This window comes from Lepidochelys kempii, chromosome 9 (genome assembly GCF_965140285.1).
Source record: "Lepidochelys kempii isolate rLepKem1 chromosome 9, rLepKem1.hap1, whole genome shotgun sequence".
Lineage (NCBI taxonomy): Eukaryota > Metazoa > Chordata > Testudines > Cheloniidae > Lepidochelys > Lepidochelys kempii.
In genome coordinates, this window is record NC_136388.1 from 3,508,942 (window position 1) to 3,532,878 (window position 23,937).

The 23,937-nt window shown below is 46.5% G+C and overlaps 1 long non-coding RNA gene across 1 annotated transcript; it reads right to left on the bottom strand.

Moving 5' to 3' along the window:
* Positions 1-2,308: 2,308 nt before the first annotated feature.
* On the bottom strand, positions 2,309-23,937 carry LOC140916844 (uncharacterized). Its single transcript, XR_012160668.2, has 3 exons — positions 23,881-23,937; positions 23,670-23,758; positions 2,309-2,453 (listed from the first exon to the last, which is right to left on the bottom strand). It is a non-coding gene; the product is annotated as an uncharacterized LOC140916844 (long non-coding RNA).

The window sequence follows — 23,937 nt, forward strand, 5'->3', positions numbered from 1 at the left end:
TTTATAATGTTTAATACAGAAGCACCTACAAGCCCCCACTGAGATCAGTGCTAGGTTCTGTACAAACACACAGGATGGGATTTTCAGAAGTGCTCAGCATTGGCCTAATTCTGTCCCCATTGAAGCCAGCGATTAAACTCCCATGGCAAAGGTGCATTCAGAACAGGTTTTTTGTAACAATAAAAATAAGCAAGCTGCACCTGAAAGCTTCTGAACAGCTGGCACAAAGGAAGGAACAGGGCAGTTTAGCAGCTGCTCCAGCATCCTATTTGTGGGAATAGCAGATCCAGCCCATACAGAGTGACATCCAGCATCATCTTCCTCTAGGTCTCCCTCCATTCCAACCTATTCAGAACCAGTATAAAGTGCCCTCCAGTGTGCATGGGGTGGGCCTGCTCTGACTGCATAGGTTGAAATGCTTTGCAGCACCTTGTGAAGGCTCGCTGGGTCGGGGTGAATTTCATCCCCAGTGAGACTCCCACATACAGCCTGTGTGTTGTTGAGAAAAGAGCCCTGGAGTTCTCTGTCATTCTTTCTAAAAAGCGTCTAGGATCATTAGTGTTACAAACAAGCACCTAGAACGGGGAGGAGGTGCATTAGTTCAGCAGGGATACAAAGTGAGGTCCACGTAGCCATTCTATTCCGCACAGCCCCTCCCAGGTAGCTGAGCACCTCTGTAAGGAATTACACTGTCACAACCATGAAGATTAGCACGAGGATAACATAACATCTGTGCGCGAGGAGCACTCTGAGCTCAGAGTCCTCGTGCAAAGGAATATCTGTGCTGCTGATATTCAACCTTTTGGGGATTCCAAAGCCAGATACAAATGATCGGAGACAGCTTTGCAAACCGCAGCAACTCCCAAACTGCTCGAGCACGCTTAGTGGAAGAGCTGACTTTTCCAGTTTCTCCTGTCTGCGAGGAGACTGGTCCACTGCTTTTTCTCCCTTCGCATAGCTTGTGTTGCAGGCCTGGCTCTCCCCAAGCCTCAGAATCACTCTGCATGTGCTGGCAGCCAAGGGAACATACATGTTTTGTTTCTCTCCACTCCTGCAGCCAAGCAGGCACCCTCAGCTACCTTTGATTTCAGTGGTAGCTGAAGGCGCTTTGATACCTGCCAGGAGGTATTAAGTACTTTGCAGGATTGGGTCAATAGCCTGGGCTCGGATCTGGCACAGTGCAAATAATAAATTGAATATCCTCTCGTTACCGCAGCAACATGAAAAACACAATGAAAACAGTGCAGATGCCTGCAGAATTCCTTAGGAGGAGCAGATGTATGCTTTTGAAATAGTGAATCAGAATTACAGTGATGCTCCTGAATCTTAGAATAAATCCTCCTTCATGCAGACATGAATGTCAGAAAGCCAGATGTTGTCTACTGGTAGTGAATTTTTTTATAATCCTCCAAAATCTGTTAGATCTCATGCAAGGAACTGATTGTACCAAAGCTTAAAAACAAGAACTGCACGCAGTTCCGAGATGGGATTGTACAATATTTGATGCCATATTGATCGCGTTTTGTCATTTAAGAGAATTTTTTTTTAAAATTGAGTGTCCTTCATTTCTTTGTTTTGTACAGCACAACCTTCTGTCTCACCAGGCCTGACCAAGGACCACTGAAGTTCATGGAAAGACCCATATTAACTTCAGTGGCCTTTGGATCTGGCTCTTATACTGATATAAAGGTTCACGACCATAAGGTAATTTATGGTCATTTAAGATCTCATACCTCTATGCATACATGTTACTGTTTCTCTTTAATTGGTCTCATTTAATAGATTTATTTTTGGAATAATTTGTACATGTATCAAGGCAAATTTTTGAAACAAACTGAATAAAAACAGGCATTGAGGACCCCTCCTTGCATTTACCATGTGGGAAATATTTTCTTTACAAGGACAAGGCTTCTTAGCAAGCTCTAGTTATTCTTTCCCTTGTGTTTTCTAGTTGCTTAATTTGTTCTTGCAATATGATTCCCTGATTCCTGGAACTCAGCAACACTCAGAAAAAAATATTCATTGTCCAGTTACACATCTCGAACTAAAAAAAACTCAACCAAACAAACAAAAAAAACAACACACCATGGCAGTTTATTATTAATTACTTTCAAAAAAACCTCTTAAAACTGGGGCTATGTTTATTGTTTATTAGTGTTGCTACAGCAGCAGGCTGGGATTTTTTGCATTTCATGGGTACCACAAGAAGGCAAGTGAAGATTGTAAACAAGAATGGGTTAAGGGCATATACTTTTCCCAGTCTCAGTTTGCATAAGAGAAAAAGAAAAACCACTTACTTCCTGTTGGGTTGATATTATTATGAAAAGTAAACGAACTCTCCAATGTCTCATTCCTTTCCCTCATTAACATACTGGACTTTGCAGCAAGATAGACTTGGCCTCGTAAGGTAATACTAGGATATGCAGCCAGCTCGGTGTCTTGAGAGAGCAGCTCTGTTGCAGAAAATTGGAGATTAATATGCACTCCAGCAAGCTCACCACAATGATTGCAAAGCAGAAACTATAAACTAAGTCTTGGAGATCAAAAGTGTAATCACAGTTAAAAATACAATGAGAACCAGCCTGCCGATGGTAAGAACCCAAGTGACCATAGATGGTACACGACCCTGTCATTGTGCAATCTTCTCTACAAACTACAGTCGTTCTTAATTATTCTTACTCTGCTATCCATATCATCCTGCACAGTCCTGCTGAGAGGTAGCCTTTCCACACAGTCTTCACCCTGTAAAGAGGGCAGCTTTAATTACTCTATAAAGGTATCAGAGCTGTAGTGAGGAGTGTGGTCTACTCAGATTTTTCCATTGGGACCATCTGCTTCATTTTGTGTCATTGTTCAGAGAAGGCAAACAAGTTCAGTTACAAGAAGAACTGATTCGACCTTATCCAAAACTTGAATCAAAGCTCTGGGAGTTCAAAAAAAACCATCCATTAATATTTTTAAAATTATTGTCATTCTGTCTGCACTTCACTGATTTCAGCAGGACAGGAACGGTACTAATTAGGACTGGGCATGAACCAAAATCCAGGATTTGAACATCCCTAAACTATGAAGAAAATTGGAGCAGTATCTGGATGCAGACTTTGTGGCTCACCCCCAACTCTTGCAAAGGGACAAACATTAACTGATTATTAAACTACGGACAGTAAATCCCAGAGACCCCCCGTCCTGTTTGAAAGAATACATTTTGGTGCAACACAGTTACTAGTTTATTATTTGTCGCAAACAGTGTCTAGAGACCTCAGGGGCCCAGACTGCCAATCGCTGCACACACAGAGCGAGAGACGGTTCCAGCCTGAAGGGTTTCCAGGAGGGTAACTATCCCTCTGCTACAGGTGTGAAGCCACGGCACAGACTCTGGGATCCACAGAGATACTGAGGTGCCGAGGGCCCATTTTTAGGCACCACTTCCACCCACAACTCTCCCACTTGGTGGCCACCTAACCCTAGAAGTGCCTAAAGTCACCTGGCTCCTAAGTTTTTTCAGTGAAAGTCCCTTAGATGCCTAAGTTTCTGCCTCTGAGCACACACACTGCTGCCTCTCTCTAGGCACCCACAGGCCTTTCTCCCACTTAAGCCCCAGAGCAATTCCTGAACCGGGTTCATCTGCCTCAGTTGGCCTGATCTGCTAGGCGTGCTCCGAGGTCACCTTGTGCCACACAAGGTGGGAGGGGCAGAGCCCATTGCTGATGTAGGCAGAGGGGGGACTAGAACTAGGGATTTTCGACACCCTGGGTGAGTACCCTAACCACCAGGCTAAGGTTAGCAAGGAGAGTGTCCTCCTGCCCCCACCGACCAGGTGCTTTGTGTAGCACTCGGTGACCTCTGATCGGGGCCCTGCCCATGTAACTTAGGCAGCCAAATGCCCATCTTCCCCTGGTTCATGATGGCACCTCCCTGCAGCCCAGATGTAGGCGCCAAGCTTTGAGAGAGCGGCAGGGCTTAGCACACACTCCTCTCGCCAGCATCTCCCAATAGCTAGCGTCGTAGGCAGCTCCCAGCCTAGCGTGTTGGCTTTGCGGATCATATTATAAGGTACCTGTCTCTTCCCATTCATTGTATAGGAGCCTTGTGATTTTCTAGGCACCAAAAAGGTAGGTTCCATGACACTCAGCATCACAATGTCTAAGGCCCTTTTGTGGATCTGGGCCAGCCAGATTATGTGAGTGGCCCATAGTCACACAGAAAGTCTGTGGCAGAGCCAGGAAAAAAAAATCCAGAATTCCTGAGTCTTAACCCAATGCCTTAGCCACAAGATTACTCACCCTTTCTCTTAGGTGGCTAAAAGGTGGGTGCTTAACAACTGTAGTGGTATTTCCATGGGGGTGAACTTCAGATCATGAGCGGGTGCTGTCAGACTAAGAGGAATGCCACAAATTATTCAGATGGTCTGCCCCCCGTTTGAAATATGTTTATCTATCTCCATCCCTCACAGACCTGGGTGTGATGTGACTTTTATCGTCGTCAATTGTTGAGATCGCGCAATGATGAATTGTGAAATCTGATGCCAAAGAAAAGGTTGTTCAGGGTTAAATATTCCTGCCCTGTTATTTTCTTTCTATCCCTCATCTGGAGGTTCATGACTTGGACTCGGCAGGTTGAGATGTACATGGCAGTGATGAAAACCAGCTCTTGCAACAACAACGAAAACCAGCTCTCATGAAATATGGAACAAGAGATTTGCTATTCATTAAAAATAATAGACATTGATGTTTTACGCAAACTAGCAGGGAAAAAACACTTCCCTTTGTTTGCTCTTGTAACAGCTGAAATTCTTGGTGATGGGAGAACATTCATTCTATCCGGGGTCATAAAAGACTCTAAGTGTTTGACAAATTCCCGGCAAGGCATTTAAGGTTAATAGATGGAAAGTACTTAGAATAAGGCTGTAATTGTTTCAAAGGGTCCTGTTCACATTATAAGCAGTGTGAACACAGATCAAATGCCTTGTAAACAGAAGCCGAACACAAGATTAACTATGCTGCGGATTCTCACTGCATCTGTATTTGTTGACAATAAAAGTAATATTTATTGCTCTGAGAATTCACATGGTTGGGGGTAGAGGAGAAACACTAGGTAGCTAGGAATAACATGGGGGAGGAATTAATAAAACTCCAACAGGCGTCTGACTAAAGAGGCCAGGATCCCATCCATCTGGGGCCAAAGGGCAGGGTTCATGGTTGGTTGTTCTGCGGGTTGAGTATGGTGGGGTAGGGACACATTGTAAGAAGGGCATAAATAACAGCTAGTAACTTTCAGACAGCTCGTGCCTTTATGGGGAAATACCCATGCAGGGGTCAGGAAGTGCCACAAGAGGCATGTGATAGGACTTTCCTCTCCTTCGTGGGGAGAAGGGCATGTCAGGGTTTAACCCCACCTCCCTGCTCCTTTCCATTTGCGTGGCAGAAAGTAGGGCCCCTCCTCCCAGCCCTGCAGATCCCCTCAGATCTCAAGGAGCACTGAGTCACCCCTGCAGAGGTGCTGTCCTTCCACATCCGCCGTGGCCCCTCCCTGGCTCTGCCCCAGCTCCCCACTGCAATCTCCTGCACCTCCTGACAGCAGGTGGGGGAGTTCTCACTGCACCGTCCGTGGCTCCTCCAAGGCTGGGAGAGGAAGGGGAGCGATTAGCAATGAGCAGAAGAGGAGGAGTTGTGCTCTGGCTCCCCTCCCCGTGCCTGGGCCTACGGCTCAGCTGCAGCCGCACTGGCAGGGCCTTCCCACTGGTGACTAGCCAGGGACTCTGGGTATGGGTGTGCCCCACCGTGAGGAGGGGCCACAGCAAAGGCCTAAATTCCTGAGCACATGCTGCTTCTCCTGGGGACACAGTGGAAACCCTTCCCCTGCCTGCCTTTCCGCTCACACCTGCCCCCTTTGCAGCTGCCCGAACTCTTGAGCCTGTAGGAAAGAGGCCTGGTGCCCCAGCCCTGGCTGACCACTCTCTCTTTCACATGAGGAGCAGGAGATTTGCGTGCTGAGAGGCCCCTCGCTTGCAGACCCTACGGGCACGTTCTAACCTTATTACTACTATTTGCATCGCTATCAGCACCTGGTGGCCCCACCTGAGATAGGTCCCCACTGTGGCCAGACACAGAGTGAGACCGTCCCTGCCTTCCAGAGGTTACAACCCATGTAAACCGAAAGGCGGTTCTGATTGCCACTTCACACATGGCAAACGCAGGCGCAAAGAGCTCAAGTGACTAAACCCATGTCACATGGGGCAGGGCTGTGAAATGAACTCAACTCTCAAGTGCTCGTTTAGCACCATAACCACAAAACCTTCCTTCCTCTCATCCTTTGTTAATACCCTGGCGTTGTCGACCCTGTAACTACAGCGTGAGCGAAGGCTCAGACAGCGTCTGGTTATTTTTGTCTGTCAGCGTAGCATAGCTAGACCTCCCAGGCACTGCAGCTGGAAGGAGACAAAGAACAGGTTCTCTCTTCGGACAGCAGCTTCCCTTTCCTGTGTCTTCAGTGTGGGGACGGTGGCTCTGAGCGGGCAATAGCTCTAATCTATTTGTAATCTGCAATGAATGAAGATGTGCCTCTTTCTCACCAGACTCAAGCTAGATATATTGTGACTAGCTCCACAGCATGAGCACTCACTGATTGTTCATAATGCTCATACGGCACTTCCTGCCTCGGTGGCCTCTAAGGAAAAAAAAAGCCCCCCAATGCGGTGTGTTATGAGCAAATATGCATCAAAACTGTATTCTACTGAGTGGAGCTGGTGACTCTTCAGGGCAAAAACAGATACAATAGTTATAAACTAAGTTATAAACTCTATGGGGGCAGGGACTGTCTTCTATGCTATGTCTAATTAGTTAATCCAATTTATGGGGATGAAAATGAATGAATGAACTAAATAAGCCAGTGCCAAAATCTACATTTGATGAATTAAGGCTTAGAGTACAGATCTGTGATTTAGGGTAGCATATAATCACACAGGGATGCTGTAATTATCCCCAAACCAAATGTTATACAACAGGTAATTCAGAGTTAAGGATAAACTTAAAAGCAGTACAAACATGTTGATATATGGAAATGCACACTTAGGGCACCCAGATGATCTGAACTCTGCCTTGCAGTGACATCGTGCAATAACCATACCACGAAGGCACGTAGTGCTGGTGGTCCCCAGATTAGGCTGAGCTGATTTTAAAGACATATTAGATTTCCCAACCCTGCCCCTCATGATGTTACTACTGAAACGGCCTTCTAGATGGAATGTGAAACTGAGTAGTCATCTTTTAGGACCCAAACTGAGTAGCGGTCAATAGACAGCATAGATTGACTTTTTCCCATGAGATTTTAAACATTTTGTTTGGCTCAAGACTCTAAGGGATTATTTAGTAATACAAGTTAGGCAAGTTTGTGTTTTTATATATATGCACACGCATAGCAAATATAATCTTAAAACAGATGCTGTCAAGATAAAAATTATGTGTATATAATGATTTTTGTCTTGATGGCATATTTATAGATATGCAACATTTATATGCTGTCAACAAAAATCATTATACACATACATATGTATATATATTATACATAATGATTTTTATCTTGACAACATCTGTTTAAAGATGATTTCCTTGGCTGTGTCTCCAAGATTTGGAGAAGTGTTACTTGGCCCAGTAAGTCATTATTATGGAAACAAACCACAATCTCTTGGGTAGCTCAGTCTACACATGACAGTGTGGATGCCATTTTTACAAGGCTGACTCTGTCCTTCTAATTAACTCCGCTCTCTCCAATGCTAGAAACCTAGCTGCCTCCTGCCAGTACCAGATTGCCCATATTTATGTCAAATCTGTCACAGAGCTCATGTTAGCGGGCAGTGAGTAGCCACCTCATCTCCTCCTGTATGTCCAAAAAGAAAAGGAGTATTTATGGCACCTTAGAGACTAACAAATTTATTTGAGCATAAGTATGTCCAAAGTGTTTCTTTCCCCAGCCCTTCCCCACAGATTAAGACGAAAAAGAGAACACTGAGCTGCCTAAATCACTGTGATCTAACGAAGAGATGTCACCTTTTGTCCCAAGAGCAATCACAGACATAATGAGCAATGTCAATCATTCAGTGTAAGGGTGACTCTTTTCAAAAATATTTTCTTTAGCTGATTTTTCCATTAGACTCTTGAGCTCTTTGGCATATTTGTTTTCTGACTTAAATTAAATGTGAAATTCACTGTTTCTTGGGGGAAAAAAATCTTTATATATATAACAACACACAAAGGATAGTGTGATGAACTGAGTGTATGTGAGAGAGAGAGAGTGTGTGTGCAGCATTGCCATCTACTGGATAGAATCAGGAATATTCAGTTGTATGTCCTAGTCCCTATACTGTTACCAGCAAAGAGAAATGCACAAAGAGCCAGGGAAGTTGCACACACACACACACACACACACACACAACACTACCTTTTGGAATATGGGTTCTCAATCTAGGGGTTGCAACTCCTGGGGTGGGGTGACAAACACATTAAAGGGGGTCATGACCACTCTTCTTTTCTTCACGACTAAGTGAGTGGGACACCTTCAAACCATGGGGGAGAGGAGCCTTCTACTGTTGGGGAAAAAAAGGGCTCGTGGTATGGAAAATGTTGAGAACCACTGCCTCTGAGGAATAGGCGTAAATAACTTAACTTTATGCTTTCCACTCAGGAGAATAGCAATTGCCAGGTCAAACCAGTGGCCCAGCTAGACTAGTACGTCTCCAGCAGTGGCCAGGCAGAAGGTACAAGAACCCCATAGTGGACAGTCGTGGAATAGCCAGCCAGTAGGAGTTGTTTCCTTCCAACACGATTAGTTAGAGATTGACCTGAAGCAGGAGGGTTTCTATCCCTTCTGTTTTCATTTTCTATTTGCTTTTATCCTTGCAAAAAATTATTAGACATCTAGCATGTCTATAAGGAAGTGTAGGTTTGTTTGCATGTATATTAACTGTATCAAAGTCAATAAAGATAACAAGCTTGAAGTCAAACAGATCTTTTTGCCACTCCAGGGGAAGTTCTGTGTCATTGGAAAAACAGGTTTCAACTCCTAGCAGATCAGGAAGAGGTCAGGTCCTACATTCCCAAGTTGTATACCGTTACAACGTACCAACAAAACCTCTGCCAGGATTCACTCCTACTAGGTGACCTGCTGTTTTAAGAGATTGCCTCACTGTATCTCCAAATGTAGCAAGTACCGTTCTCCTCCACCGGCAGTGGAAGGCTGTCTCCATTATTATCAAACCACCAGTTTTTGTGGGTCACTTCAGACAGGTTTCCCTGCCTGTCTATATTCATACACAACAGAATTAAGAAAATTCTGCTCTTTTAAAATGGCCTGTATGGGCCAGCTCATATGTCTCATTACAGCCCAATGTCTTGCCACCCAGATGATCTACAGCCCAGACTAGAGGTTGGTCTTTCTTGGTCTATGACTCGTTTTCATCTCCAGAATTTCTATTCCTTCATCACTCACAAGCCTAAATAATATGGCAGTTTACGTTAAGCTTCCTTTATGGACCCGTGCTGGAGCCGTTTGTCAGCCGGCTGTAACTCCCTTTGTTCAGCAGCTTCTGAATGAGTTTCAGGAATGGCTTTGTGACCTCTGAAAACACATCAGTTTGAAGCCCCCAACATTGAGCAAACGAGTTTTTACTTTTTAAAGAGATGATTCTGCTTTGTTGGATACAAAACGTCATGCAGTAGGGTCATCTAAGAAGCTGTTGCAGATACAGGGGAATTTGGCACACGAACGCTTCAATGCTGTCTGAAAGGAGCACCTGATAAGCATGGAGGATGGTATAAGAACTACACCGAATGTTGCCTAAGCTCCGGGCATGGTGTGACACCGGCTGCCTGTCCTGTTAATTCCAGTCACTAGGGAAGATGGGATGTGTACTAAAGGATTACAGAATCTCCCAAGGTTCAACGTGTATCATGTTGGGAGACAGGTGATTGGGTACAGAACATTCTGCTCTACGGTCCTCGTTAACATCCATCCCAGCTCATTAGTGACCAACGGTGAAATCCTGGCCCCACTCAGCAAAATTCCTGCTGAGTTCAAAGGGGCCAGGACTTCAGCCAAAATGTTTCTGCTATGTGATAACAGCTCTGTAACCAGCATAGGTGGTTCTCAGTCCAGTTTGCAGCAGCAAACTCCAGCAAACACACATCTGACATAATTACCACCCTTGGTGGCTGTTGCAGGTGAGAGGCGAAGAGTCAATGGGCCATGGAGGTCCTGCCTACGAAGGTATCTGTTGGATGCCAGTGGATAGGCATAGGCAGGGTATGGAGACACATGGATAGCAGTCTCTAGTGCTGTCAACCCAATACAAGGTAACATCCTGATGCCCTTATTAGGGCAAAACTCTCAGTGAAGTCCCGGGCCCGATTGTGCTCTGTCTACAGGGATAACGGAGGTTTTACTTGTGCAGTCCAGCAACATGAGAGGAGAATCAGGCCATTGGCAGATTGGTCTGAGCAGGGACTTTAGGATTTGGCCAAAAAGACAGAAAACTTTCATCAAAGTATAACTCCGTGAACTCCATGTACTGGGGGAAACTGATATCCAAACATCTCCCTGGTAACCGCATAACTTTCAGCTGCCCTCTCTTCCCAGCAACCTTCCAGCTGTTGGAGCCACCTTTCCTTCCCAGTCCACACCAAGCTGCTGCGGACTCACTTTGCTTGCTGCTAAGTAGTTGCAGGAGGAATGCTGACACAGGATACCCATGCTGGAGGCCATGGTATTTATGCTAAAGAAACAAGCCCCACATCACTCTAAGCTGCCCTCTGCTGCCATTTCTCTTCTGTTCCCCTGGGGGCAGTTAGCCAGGCATGCCAAGAGCTGCCTGGTCCCTGGCCAGCCAACGATAGATTGTGCCAAAATATCCACTTGTTAAATGTCTTTGGAGTTTTTATTGTCAGCCCAACAAACATCAGAACAGAAATAAAATTGACTTGCGCAAGTTCCCCTTCTCACTGGGGTGAGTAACACTAATTCCCCTTTGGAACTGCGATGTGAGCTCCTAAGCCTCTTAGGCACCTTTGGAAAATTGTACACAGTCATTCTGTGCCTCAGTTTCCCCATCTGTAAAACAGAGATAATCACGTCCCGCTCTCCTTTGTAAAGACCTTTGAGATCTAACCTTTGGCTCAAAAGTACTGTGCAACTTCTGAGGGCTATTCATCATACTGCCCCCACTAAGCACATGCTCCAGCACCACTGGAATAAAAACCTCTCTGACAAGCAGAATATAATTATTGTAACAGAAATCAGTACGTGCAAGTGATGCCTTGCATTCATCAGCTCAGCATACAAAATAAACCATCTGTGCACAGTTCCCAAGCTCAGGCACCATGGTTCGTTTGTGCTGGATGAAGACAACCCCTTAATTTGCCAGCTAGATGAGAACAGTAGGATTGCAGATGCCTAGCTGATTGGGAGAGCATTATGCTTTGTGCTAATGAAACGGATAGGATCCACACGTATTATAACAGAGAAAAGCCCAACACGTAAGGTCAGCTGTCGGTACCTTTCCATCTGGGAGCAGGCAGCCGGATGCCACAGTAGCAGAGAAAAGTAAAGGGCTTGGCATTTAACTGGCCCATAATAAAGCATTTACAATACACAGTCCCTTATACAAGTAACTGGACTCTGTATTTTAGGGATAAAATTATGGTGAGCTGAGTGCAGGGCTGAGCACAAAGAACGCCCAAGTCTCTACCCTGATTCTAACACAGTCTGCCTTTGAGGCTGTAGGCAAGTCATAGTGCATCTCTGCCTCAGTTTCCCTCGCTGTGTGATGGTAAATAAAGATAAAGCACTTTCAAGATGAAAAGGACCATCTGAGTGACAGGTATTGTTATTACTTGACATTTGTGCCGTATTTAATTTCGGGAATGAATAACTGCCACATCTGGAGTCGTTCCAGAGTAAACCAATGCATGAACATTTCACATGATTCTCCCCTGCCTAGAGGCTTGTGTCATCATTTGTATTTCTGTAAAATGAGTGCAAGATGGGTGTAAGATGCCATCATATCTTTGCACACCTCTGCAATGTGGATGCAAAATGATACTATTCTCCTACGTTAAGGTTTGATATGCACTTTGCACAGATGTAAGTGATAACAAGTTGCAAGGGAATGGAAAATTGGGCTGATTCATGCATCCCATTCAAGAAACTGCTACTAAACAGCACATAACGTCCTCGCCCAGGTTCAAACATCAATCTACTCCCCTATATCAGATCTGTCATAGATAAAGCCACGTGTGTATTCCTGAAAGCTTTCAGAAGTCAGAGGAGCATTGAAAGAATCATCAAATCCTCCCATGCACACACCCTTCACCAAAGGATTGCAGAGCCAGTTTCAGCCCCTGGATTTCCACTTTCAAAGTTTTAATCTGAGATCTCGTTAGAAAAATATACAGAGGAACTAAAGCCCCACTCAGTGGGCTATTCCATGAATATCCTTTTCCTGAGGGCTTCCTGGGAAGTAACTGAAACCCTAGCATAACTCCGAGCCTTGCACAGTCACACGAGGGTACATTGTGCTTTCGGTATCATGGCACAAGGACCCACCATCTGGAGTATGGCAAACTCTGACTTTTGGGTTCCTCCAGTGAGCAGTTGAATCTGAATTTCTGCCCAGTCTGTTTGATGGTGACACAGTCTCTGTGGCCTCTTCTGGCCTTTTGTTGATGTTGTTGTTTTGCTCTTGGGGGCCTAGCTTCACAATGCAACTTGATTCCCAAATGCAATTACCGGAGGGTGTGGTGGGGCAGGATCATGTTAAACTCACCCTTAAGAATAAGGATCAAATGCTTACAGAAATGTGGTGAGTGCTTTTGTGCAGTCCATCTAGTTCGTTCTCAGTTTGGGGATTTTCTTGGATCCGTTGGTGCTTCTGGATTCTTAGGTAGCTGTGGTGACCCATTTAAAAAAAAATGATTAGTGGTGATTAAAAAGGAAAGGCAAAAGTTGTCATTGTGCTTGAGTGCTTGATGCAGGACATGGTGAAGACCAGTGAAATCATAATGGAATTTTAAACAAGGCTGGAGCAATTAGGCTTGCTGTTTCCAAATGAATGCAGGCACACTGTAAAACACTTATTCACTGGTTTATTTTCTGCACTACTGCATACAACAGTTGCTTTTGTTTTTCTCTGCAGTGTCCCTTTGAAGATGCTCAAGTTGGCAAAACTGTAATGAGTCCACTAGTGTTCACATGTGGCTTTTCAGTCATTCCTGACAGTATTTAATGAGCCTGCATCAGAGGAATTGCTTCCAAGCAACATATGTTTCTTTCTTTCTCTCTGAGTCTCTCCAGGATTTGGAGATGCCCCCCCAGGAACAAAGAAACCTGAACTGTGGGGAAATTCAGAAGCAGATCTGATTCTGGGTCCAAGCTTCACCAACTGGCCCTATCCCCGTAGAGGGTCGAACTAAAAACCTGGATCAGAATTCCCTTGGGATTTTGAAAACGTTCCAGTCCAGAGCCACTTCTGAGCTTGTGGCTAGAGCTCCCCTCTACCAGAGGCTCTTTTGAAATAAGGCATTATTATGAATTGCTTTTATTACCATAGCATGGTATGGAGCCCTAATCATGAACCAGGACCGAGCTGGCCATGTGCTGTACAAACACAGAACAAAAAGATGGACCCTGCCTGAAAGAGTTTATAAGCGAAGGTATATAGTTTCCCTCCACAGCACTTGTTCCTTCATTCACAAAGATTTCAGAGAGAAGGTGGTGAGGCTGGAGGGCAGGGATCATCACTAAAGGCCATTTGACATTTTGGACATATTTGTTTCAATGGTATAAAAGACATTCCCTCAGCCTGCAGGACAGGTGGGAATTCAGAATGCAGGACTGGACCTCCTCTGTGGGTAGAGGGGCTTCTCCCTCTGGGACTGCCCAGCTGGTGTGATTCACCAGGACTCAATTCTTGTTAGAGGTTTTTAAGAGAACATGATGTGTCTCATGGGATGCACACTTAGAAAGAACCCATGAGTCTGTAGCACAAGGCGCACAGCCTGCAAAAGTAGTCGTGCAACTCACGAGTAATTGCAAAGCTTACATTTCTGGGCACGTACAGGTTGCACCACAAGATGGAGCCCTCACTACAATAATAACGTATTTCAGGGTAGCAGCCGTGTTAGTCTGTATCTGCAAAAAGAAAAGGAGGACTTGTGGCACTTTAGAGACTAACCAATTTATTTGAGCATAAGCTTTGGTGAGCTACAGCACACTTCATCGGATGCATTCAGTGGAAAATACAGTGGGGAGATTTTATATACACAGAGAACATGAAACAATGGGCGTTACCATACCCACTGTAAGGAGAGTGATTACTTAAGATGAGCGATTACCAGCAGGAGGGGCGGGGGGGCGGGGGAAGGAGGAGAAAAAAACCCTTCTGTAGTGATAATTAAGGTGGGCCATTTCCAGCGGTTGACAAGAACGTGTGAGGAACAGTGGGGGGAGGGAGGGGGAATAAACATGGGGAAATAGTTTTACTTTGTGTAATGACACATCCACTCCCAGTCTTTATTCAAGCCTAAGTTAATGGTGTCCAGTTTGCAAATTAATTCCAATTCAGCAGTCTCTTGCTGGAGTCTGTTTTTGAAGTTTTTTTGTTGAAGAATTGCCACTTTTAGGTCTGTAATCGAGTGACCAAAGAGATTGAAGTGTTCTCCGACTGGTTTGTGAATGTTATAATTCTTGACATCTGATTTGTGTCCATTGATTCTTTTACGTAGAGATTGTCCAGTTTGGCCAATGTACATGGCAGAGGGGCATTGCTGGCACATGATGGCATCTATCACATTGGTAGATGTGCAGGTGAACGAGCCTCTGATAGTGTGGCTGATGTGACTGGGCCCTATGATGGTGTCCCCTGAATAGATATGTGGACACATTTGGCAACGGGCTTTGTTGCAAGGATAGGTTCCTGGGTTAGTGTTTTTGTTGTGTGGTGTGTGCTTGCTGGTGAGTATTTGCTTCAGGTTGGGGGGTTGTCTGTAAGCAAGGACTGGCCTGTCTCCCAAGATCTGTGAGAGTGATGGGTCATCCTTCAGGATAGGTTGTAGATCCTTGATGATGCGTTGGAGAGGTTTTAGCTGGAGGCTAAAGGTGATGGCTAGTGGCATTCTGTTATTTTCTTTGTTGGGCCTGTCCTGTAATAGGTAACTTCTGGGTACTCTTCTGGCTCTGTCAATCTGTTTCTTCACTTCAGCAGGTGGGTACTGTAGTTGTAAGAATGCTTGATAGAGATCTTGTAGGTGTTGGTCTCTGCCTGAGGGGTTGGAGCAAATATGGTTGTATAGTAGAGCTTGGCTGTAGACAACAGATTGTGTGGTGTGGTCTGGATGAAAGCTGGAGGCATGTAGGTAAGCATTGCGGTCAGTAGGTTTCCGGTATAGGGTGGTGTTTATGTGACCATCCCTTATTAGCACCATAGAGTCCAGGAAGTGGATCTCTTGTGTGGACTGGTCCAGGCTGAGGTTCATGGTGGGATAGAAATTGTTGAAATCATGGCAGAATTCCTCAAGGGCTTCTGTTCCATGGGTCCAGATGATGACGATGTCATCAATATAGCGCAAGTAGAATAGGGGCGTTAGGGGACAAGAGCTGAGGAAGTGTTGTTCTAAGTCAGCCATAAAAATGTTGGCATACTGTAGGGCCATGCGGGTACCCATAGCAGTGCCGCTGATTTGAAGGTATACATTGTCCCCAAATATGAAGTAGTTATGGGTGAGGACAAAGTCACAAAGTTCAGCCACCAGGTTTGCTGTGACATTATCGGGGATACTGTTCCTGACGGCTTGTCATCCACCTTTGTGTGGAATGTTGGTGTAGAGGCTTCTACATCCATAGTGGCCAGGATGGTGTTTTCAGGAAGATCACCGATGGATTGTAGTTTCCTCAGGAAGTCAGTGGTGTCTCGAAGATAGCTGGGAGTGCTGGTAGCGTAGGGCCTGAGGAGGGAGTCTACATAGCCAGACAATCTTGCTGTCACGGTGCCAATGCCTGAGATGATGGGACGCCCAGGATTTCCAGGTTTATGGATCCTGGGTAGCAGATAGAATACCCCAGGTCGGGGTTCCAGGGGTGTGTCTGTGAGGATTTGTTCTTTTGCTTTTTCAGGGAGTTTCTTGAGCAAATGCTGTAGTTTCTTTTGGTAACCCTCAGTGGGATCAGAGGGTAATGGCTTGTAGAAAGTGGTGTTGGAGAGCTGCCGAGCAGCCTCTTGTTCACATTTTGACCTATTCATGATGACAACAGCACCTCCTTTGTCAGCCTTTTTGATTATGATGTCAGAGATGTTTCTGAGGCTGTGGATGGCATTGTGTTCTGCAAAACTGAGGTTATGGGGCAAGTGATGCTGCTTTTCCACAATTTCAGCCCGTGCACGTCGGCGGAAGCACTCTATGTAGAAGTCCAGTCTGCTGTTTTGACCTTCAGGAGGAGTCCACCTAGAATCCTTCTTTTTGTAATGTTGGTAGGAAGGTCTCTGTGGGTTAGTATGTTGTTCAGAGGTGTGTTGGAAATATTCCTTGAGTCGGAGACGTCGAAAATAGGATTCTAGGTCACCACAGAACTGTATCATGTTTGTGGGCATAGAGGGGCAGAAGGAGAGGCCCCGAGTTAGGACAGATTCTTCTGCTGGGCTAAGAGTATAGTTGGGTAGATTAACAATATTGCTGGGTGGGTTAAGGGAACCACTGTTGTGGCCCCTTGTGGCATGTAGTAGTTTAGACAGTTTAGTGTCCTTTTTCTTTTGTAGAGAAGCAAACTGTGTGTTGTAAATGGCTTGTCTAGTTTTTGTAAAGTCCAGCCACGAGGAAGTTGGTGTGGAAGATTGTTTTTTTATGAGAGTATCCAGCTTTGAGAGCTCAAAGACGCAGTCATGTAGAATGAGAAGCAGTTCTGCAACAGATGGGTACTTCGGTAGGCTCCAATGAGAACTGGATAAGCACTGGTATAAGTACTGAGATAGGGAGATAGCTCTATGCAAATATTAGGGTGCTGCAAAGGTTCAAGTACTTTGATCTTTCTGTTAAACTAAAGTTACTAACTGCTGTGTGTTCCCTACTCCAGCTGTTTCCACTGACTGGCACATAGAACCCGCCACTTAAGGATCCTTTAAAAAAAAAAAAAAAACTTTTTACAGACTATAAATTATGCCTAAGCTCAGGCCTCCTCCCAGATCACATTTACACCAGTGAAACTTCACTTATGTCCATGGAGTGTCTGTGAATTTGCTCCACTGTCGGTCAGATCGGGGCACACTTTGGAGGGAGCTTGAAGTAGAAAGTCTGGGGAGAAGTACAAGCCTAGGGGAACAGAGCCTTGGAAAAAAGGCACAAGATGAAGAATAAGGGACCCTGGGGCTGGGAAACTTTGGGAAATGCTACCAAAAAGTGTGTCCCCTGGGGCCTTGCTCACAGGTTTTTTTCTGGGATACCCTGAGGCAGGCTGGAGGAGGTGGATTTAATGGTAAGCAGCCCTCGGGCAAAGTACAGCAGGGTAAGTGGTTCCACTCTTGGACACAGCACCCCTGGTGTCAAAGTGTGCATTGCCAGGGTTGTCCTGTTGACCTCTTCTTTGACCCTGTGAGGCCCTGTCTCTGTTCAGTTCTTCAGTGGCCTAGCTCTCCAGCCAGGTCACCTTTTACCTTCAGTCCCCTTCCAAGATAAGGAAAGTGCAACCAGAAATCCAAATAAGTATCCAAACAAACCATACTTCAACCCCGCTTGGGCAAGGCTGAAGTTCCCTGGTCTTTACCCCTAACTCTGGGGTCCTGCAGAGTTCTTCAATGCCTCAGACTGAGCACTGCCTCCCAGGGCCTTCTCCCTGGAGTCTCTTTGGGGAAGATATTGCAATCTCATGCCATACCTTGGGGGGCCATATTGTATTAAGTTTATGTAACACTATGGGCTGGGATTGTATGCAACTCCAGTGGGGAGGGTTACCACAGCTCCTCCAGAACCAAAGACTCTGTGTGTGTGTGTGTGGGGGGGGGGTAATCAAGGTGAATCACTCAGCCTGAAAACCCCTCCCAAGAGGTACCACCCTGGACTGGTTTGCACAGAATGTTTCAAACTGTATTTTCCAGAGACCAACAGGCCAAGAAAGGGCTTTTGGCCTAAAAAGGCTGTGTTCAAATTGACTCGGGGCCTTCTTTCTGACCCAGCTTAGAAAGAGCTGCAGGCTCATGTGTAGCCGGCAACGTACTGTTCAGACCCAAGCACAGACAGAAAGCAAAGCCCAGGCACTGGCCTGTAGGGAGCCTGGCTGGCTGCGGAGATCACAGTGTGAGGCACGGGGCTAGGACACTCCCGGTCAGAAGGCCCTGCCCAGAGACCGGTGGTGGTTGGAGATCTGAGGCCTTACTGGGGCACTCCTGGAGTGGCCCATGGAGGGGGAAGAGGCAAAGGGGGTGGGGAAGAGATACAAATGCCATTATCCTGAAACCTCAACACTCTTTTCCTCCTGACGCATTTCCCGCTGCCTCCCCTCCCCAGAGCATCTAGCAGCTTCTCCCAGGCACCTCACCTTCTCTCTGTAGGTTCTCCTCAGCCTCCCTTCACTAGGCCCTTCCCAGCGAGCTGGAGCACCCTACCTCAGCTCCCCGCTCTCCCGGTGTATGCCTCCCTGAGTCTCTCACAGCTGGGATCCCTAGCTGTAATTAACTCCCAGATCAAGGCGAGCTGGAGTATTACTGCTACACTAAAGCAAGGCTGAACCTGACTCCCCGCACAGGACCAGTCAGTGACACTGGGACTATCTGAGATCAGAGGAGATGCCTGCTTTATTGTCTAGGGCCCCTTGGCTAGCACTTGCAGCAGATGGAAGGCCAAGGTCCCTTACCTCCGCAGAGAAGCCACTTAGTGTTCTATATCCCTTCAGTTATGGTGGTGAACTGCTGAGGGAACGGGAGAAAGTCAAACAGTCCCTGGAGCAAGAGCTTTGGCCCAGAGAGGACTTTGTGAACCCTTGCTCCAGGCCCTAGAGAGAGGCTGAGGCCCAGGGAGGATGAGACAGGGCTCAGGGCTCTATCTGCTGAAGACTTTTTGTTTCATGTGGACTTTCATTTATCCCAGAAGAGGTGGAGTTTTCAGTTTGTCTGAAGGGTTAAACTACCCTCCCAGAACAAGGGAGGCTGTGCCTGGCGAGGGAAGAGGCAAGCTGCTATTATAAGGAGAAGCAGGCAGGAAGCATTGTTTCTTCTGCTTTGGCTGAAATAGCCTCTGAATAGTCTGCAGTGGTGGTTTTGCAATGATCTAATCTGCAGGTAACAGGGGCCTGAGCAAGGGTACTGAGGCCCGCAGCTGCAAGGGAAGGAGTGCAGTGTAAGGGCTGTGCAGAGACGTACCTCATCAGCGAGCATTTCTTGCCAGCTAACCACTTCCCCATCAAAACTTCACAGCCAGCCAGCCAGCTAAATAACAATTGTAAAGCTAAAAACTGGTTTGTCTGCCCCTCCCCCCGTTATAGCTCACAAGCCAAGTTTGTGGCCCCAGCTGGTATAATAAGGGATCTCTCCCCCATTTGATGGGAGGAAGAAAGGATCACAAGTGGTTCTTTCTCAGCCTGGCAGAGGGCAATACACCCTTGAGGGCACTGTACTGCCATTATTAGTTTATTTCAAAGCCATTGCCTGTCTAGGGCTCTCTTTAATCCTTGGGTAGCTGGCATGCTGCCATCTCACCTCCAAGAGCCTTGACCCACAGTAAGAAACTTCCTGGCAGTGAGAGCTTTCTTAGAATGGGGAACGATCTCCTGAAGAAGCCGTGGATGCCTCGTGGCATTTAACACGAGACTGGATAAAGAACCCCCAAAATGTACGGGAAGGGGTAGAGATGGGCTCATGGTGCAAAAGTAGCCTCTAGATCTGGATTTCTAATGTCACAAAGTAGGGGGAAGTTTGGATCTAGTGGTTTGGTTTGGCTTATCATAAAGGCCAGGACTGCTTGCAAAATTTGGAACTGGACCTGGGTTTGGATTTCAGATTTCCCCAAAGTGCAGATGTATTCAGACCTGGGAGGGTTGGTTGGTTCCCATCCATCTCTAATGGGGAACTGTGATGGTTTGTGGTTCCCCCAGGCAAGCAAGGGGTTCAGTCACCATCTGCCTTGTAAGCCCAGGGGGGCTGTGGTTATGGCAGCTGTGGTCCAGAGCTCTGATGCCCAGAAACCTCACCCTGGCTTTGCCCAACCTGGTTACTCCTGGCACAGTGACCTAAGTACCCTTCCAGCCGGGGCGGGGGGGGGGGGCTTCCCCCTCTATGGCCCTGTCCCTGTCCCCCCTCTTCCCTCCTGGCCCTGCCCCTAGCCAAATCAGAAGCTGGAGCAAGACCAGGGAGCTGTGGACCTGCCACCTCTCTGGGTTGTGGGGGCCCAAGAGCAGCCCTCAGCCCATGTCCCCGGCCACCAGACCCTCCATCCAGGGCAAGTGGAGAGTCCGTGGCTCTCTACAGCTGCTGGCCTGGCTGGGGGACGGGGCCTCAGGGACCTGTGGCAAAAAGTGGATGGGTCAGGTCTGTCCACTTTCAAAAAGTGGGAGGGCCTTGGCCCCATCTGTTCCAGCGCTCCTGCTTCCAGCCCTGAATTCACCCCCAAATCATCCTACTGTAGGGACTAGGCCCCGTCACTGGACCCTCACAGCTAAGGTGTCAAGTTCACTTCCTCTATAGGGACAGTAGAACACTCCGACCTGTCAGCTTTCTAGAAGCACACGGGTCACTGAACTTACACAACGCTGATGATTTATAATGAAAGCAAACCCAGCTGATTAACAGAACAACACCGATTAAGTGACACCAAGTAAAAGCGATACAGGTAGAATGGTTACAAGCCAATAAAAGTGAAAATGCCCATCTAAAAGACTGGAGCTTAATTTAGCAAGATACCATCTTTGTTCAAGATGGTTTCTCTTGTCCCCAGTCACCTTTCCAGCTTTCATTGGCCAGGATCCATCCCAGAGATCAAATTGCTTGGTTTCTGGGTCTCCTCAAGTGAAGGATTAAGAAAGAATCTGTGTTCCGTATATCTCCAAAGGGATTGTCTTTGTCTCACAAGTCAGGAAGGGCGTCTGAGGATTCAGTCTCCTGGGGCTTTCTGGGGTGCAGGAGCCATGTTAATTCTGTGTCTCTCGAGTTCAGGATCAGGATAACCCCATGGCTTTGTTTAAACCCAATATGTAAATTGAGATAAACTCACATTCCTTTGTCGAGGACAGAGCTGCTTATCACTTTTATCTAGGATCGTGGTTGTCTGGTCTTAACCATGGATTAGTAACATCCTCCCGAGGGAATTCAGAACTGCACATAGAACATTAACGTGTGTTTTTTACAATGTTAATCACCAGCGTGGTACCTGACACAATACCTTTGGGATAAATTCCCTGATGACAGAGTGTTGTGTATAGTGAGTCGGTTGGGTCTGATGAGAAACAGCATACGCAATGGTATGCCATTGGGCATGAAGGGCTCTTTGGGTCACAGGACTAAACCTGTCCTGACAGGGAGAAGGACTAGATGACCTAATGGGTCTTTCCCATCTCCACATTTCAGGATTCTGTGCCGTAAACCTGCTCAGTGAATTTCCTTTCGTAATCTCAGTGTTCCCATAGCCATGGAGGAGCAGGCAGGTGCTGAGGGGCTGCAGCGTGACGAGGGCTGGGGTGGAGATTGAGGCAGAAGTCCTGCAGAAAGCCAGAGACATCTGCAAAAGAAGGGCCTGTGGCCCTAGGAGGGAGACAGTTTTGCCTCCTGCATTGAGATTCGGCTCATAGGTGCCTCCCAGGGGGTCAGGAGAGAGAGTTGCCCAGGGTGCTCCCTGGCTTTGGCAGCGCCATTAGCCTATCCGCGGATGAATGGGGCCCTTAGAAAAGGCGAGCAATATTTTTTTCCCCTTCCTGCACATATTCAGAGATGCAGATTTTTTCCCTCTCTTTGGGCTTCTTTCATTTGTGATTTCTAATCATCATTCTGCTCTCCTTTCCCCCCTTTTCTTCCCTTCTCATTTGTGAGCCGCCCCCAGGGCTTGGCATCACTCCAGACCCAATGAACTCTAGAAGGGTTTTTTTTCCCATTTTTTTCCTTCCTTCTTCTCCTCTCTATTCAAGCTGAACTTGTGGACAAACTAAACCCTGGCACTAGGTTATTGTGTCCCACCCCCACTTCCCATCGGAGGATTGTGAGAGAGGATTAAACTAATCGTGTATACTGGCTCGCTCCCTCATCAATGCTCTTGTCTTGTCCTGGACTCTGGTCATGCCACAAAATGGTATGGAAGTGTAACGCACCACCAGCATGTTACTGCAGTCACTGCCTATACACATTAATTCAGCAGAAGCAGCCGGACATGGAGGGCTGGTTCTGTATTGTTCAATGTCGACAGATTCACCAAAAGCAATCCTTGTTAAAAAAAAATGATCTAGATTTGTAGTTTACTGTTATAGGGAGTGGGACAAGTGTGCCAGTAGCCGGTCGTTTAAGTGGTTGTGGATTGGCTTATTTGTTAATTAACACTTAAGCAAAGAGAATCGGAAGCTGTGCAGTGAGGGGAGGGAGTTGCAGAGAGCGGAAATACTGTGAATTTAACATCAGCATCTGGGACTTCATTTGATTCCTTTCCAGGACCCAATCCATACTGACAATAAGCAGCAGCAGTCACCTGCTGGGCATAATCACTCTGCTGCTGGAAGCAATAATAACCTGTACTCCTCACACAGAGTTTTGCATCAACAGGTATCAGAGCGCTCCTCAAAGGAAGACAAGCATTGTTGTTGCCATTTTACAGCTGGGGAAACTGAGGTGCAGGAAGTGATTTGTCCCAGCTCACACCAGGAAGCAAATGGATGTGCTGGGAATAGAGCCCAGATCTTCTGACTAATACTTTGGTGCTCTGGCCATTGAAAATACTGGCTCCCTGCTACTGACCATGGTTACCAGACAGCTCTGAAGGGATGATTCAAAGACTTTTGATGGGTTCTCCATCACTGCCCATTTGTAAATCAAGACTGGATATTTTCCTAGAAGAGAGGTTCCAGTTCACACAGGAATTATTCTGGGGATGTTCTGTGGCCTATGTTATGCAGGGGGAGGTCAGGCTAGATGATCACAGGAGTCCTTGATTCTAGAACCATTCTCATTAAAGAAAGCTGTGTGTAGACCAGTACCACGTTTCATTGACTGGCACAGAGCACCTTCCATTCAAGGGTCTCAGAATGCTCAGCAGACACTAAGGCTCCCAATTCACCAAAGCACTTAAGCATGTGGTCAAGACATGACTTCAGTGAAACTTAAGCATGTGAGAGCTTGTTTGTCTAGGGGCCTAACTGATTAAATTTCCCAACCTCCCTGTGAGGTAGGTGAGAATTAAACAGATAATTGCACAGAGGGCAGAAAGGAATAAAATTATGTAAATGTGGATCGGGGGTGTGTGGAATTTTTAAGCACTCCCCTTTCTGGAGGATTAAGGCACAGGACTATGGGTCATGAGGTGCAGATACTATTCCCAGCTCTGCCAGAAACTTCCTCTGGGGCAAGCCACTTAGCCTCTCTCTGCCTCAGTTTCTAATCTTTGTGTATATATTTCCTGTTCAAGCCAGATAGCAATATGACACAGACCATCAACACAGTGGCTTACCATGCTGAACCTGGGGTTCTGATCAGAGCTTCTGCACACAATACGTTATCTAAGATGTGTCTTCTAAATACAACCACTGATGTGAGTACCTGAGGAAAGAGGAAAACATGCTGGATGAAGTTAGCTGATTTGGAGGGGGGGAAACATAGGGGAACTTCTCTCTGAGCTGTCACAGGTGAGACGCTCAGAGGGAACTCATTGCAATTCACACCTCATAATCTCAGTTCAAGACCCTTTTGCTGAACGCTGATGGTGAGAGGAGAGATCC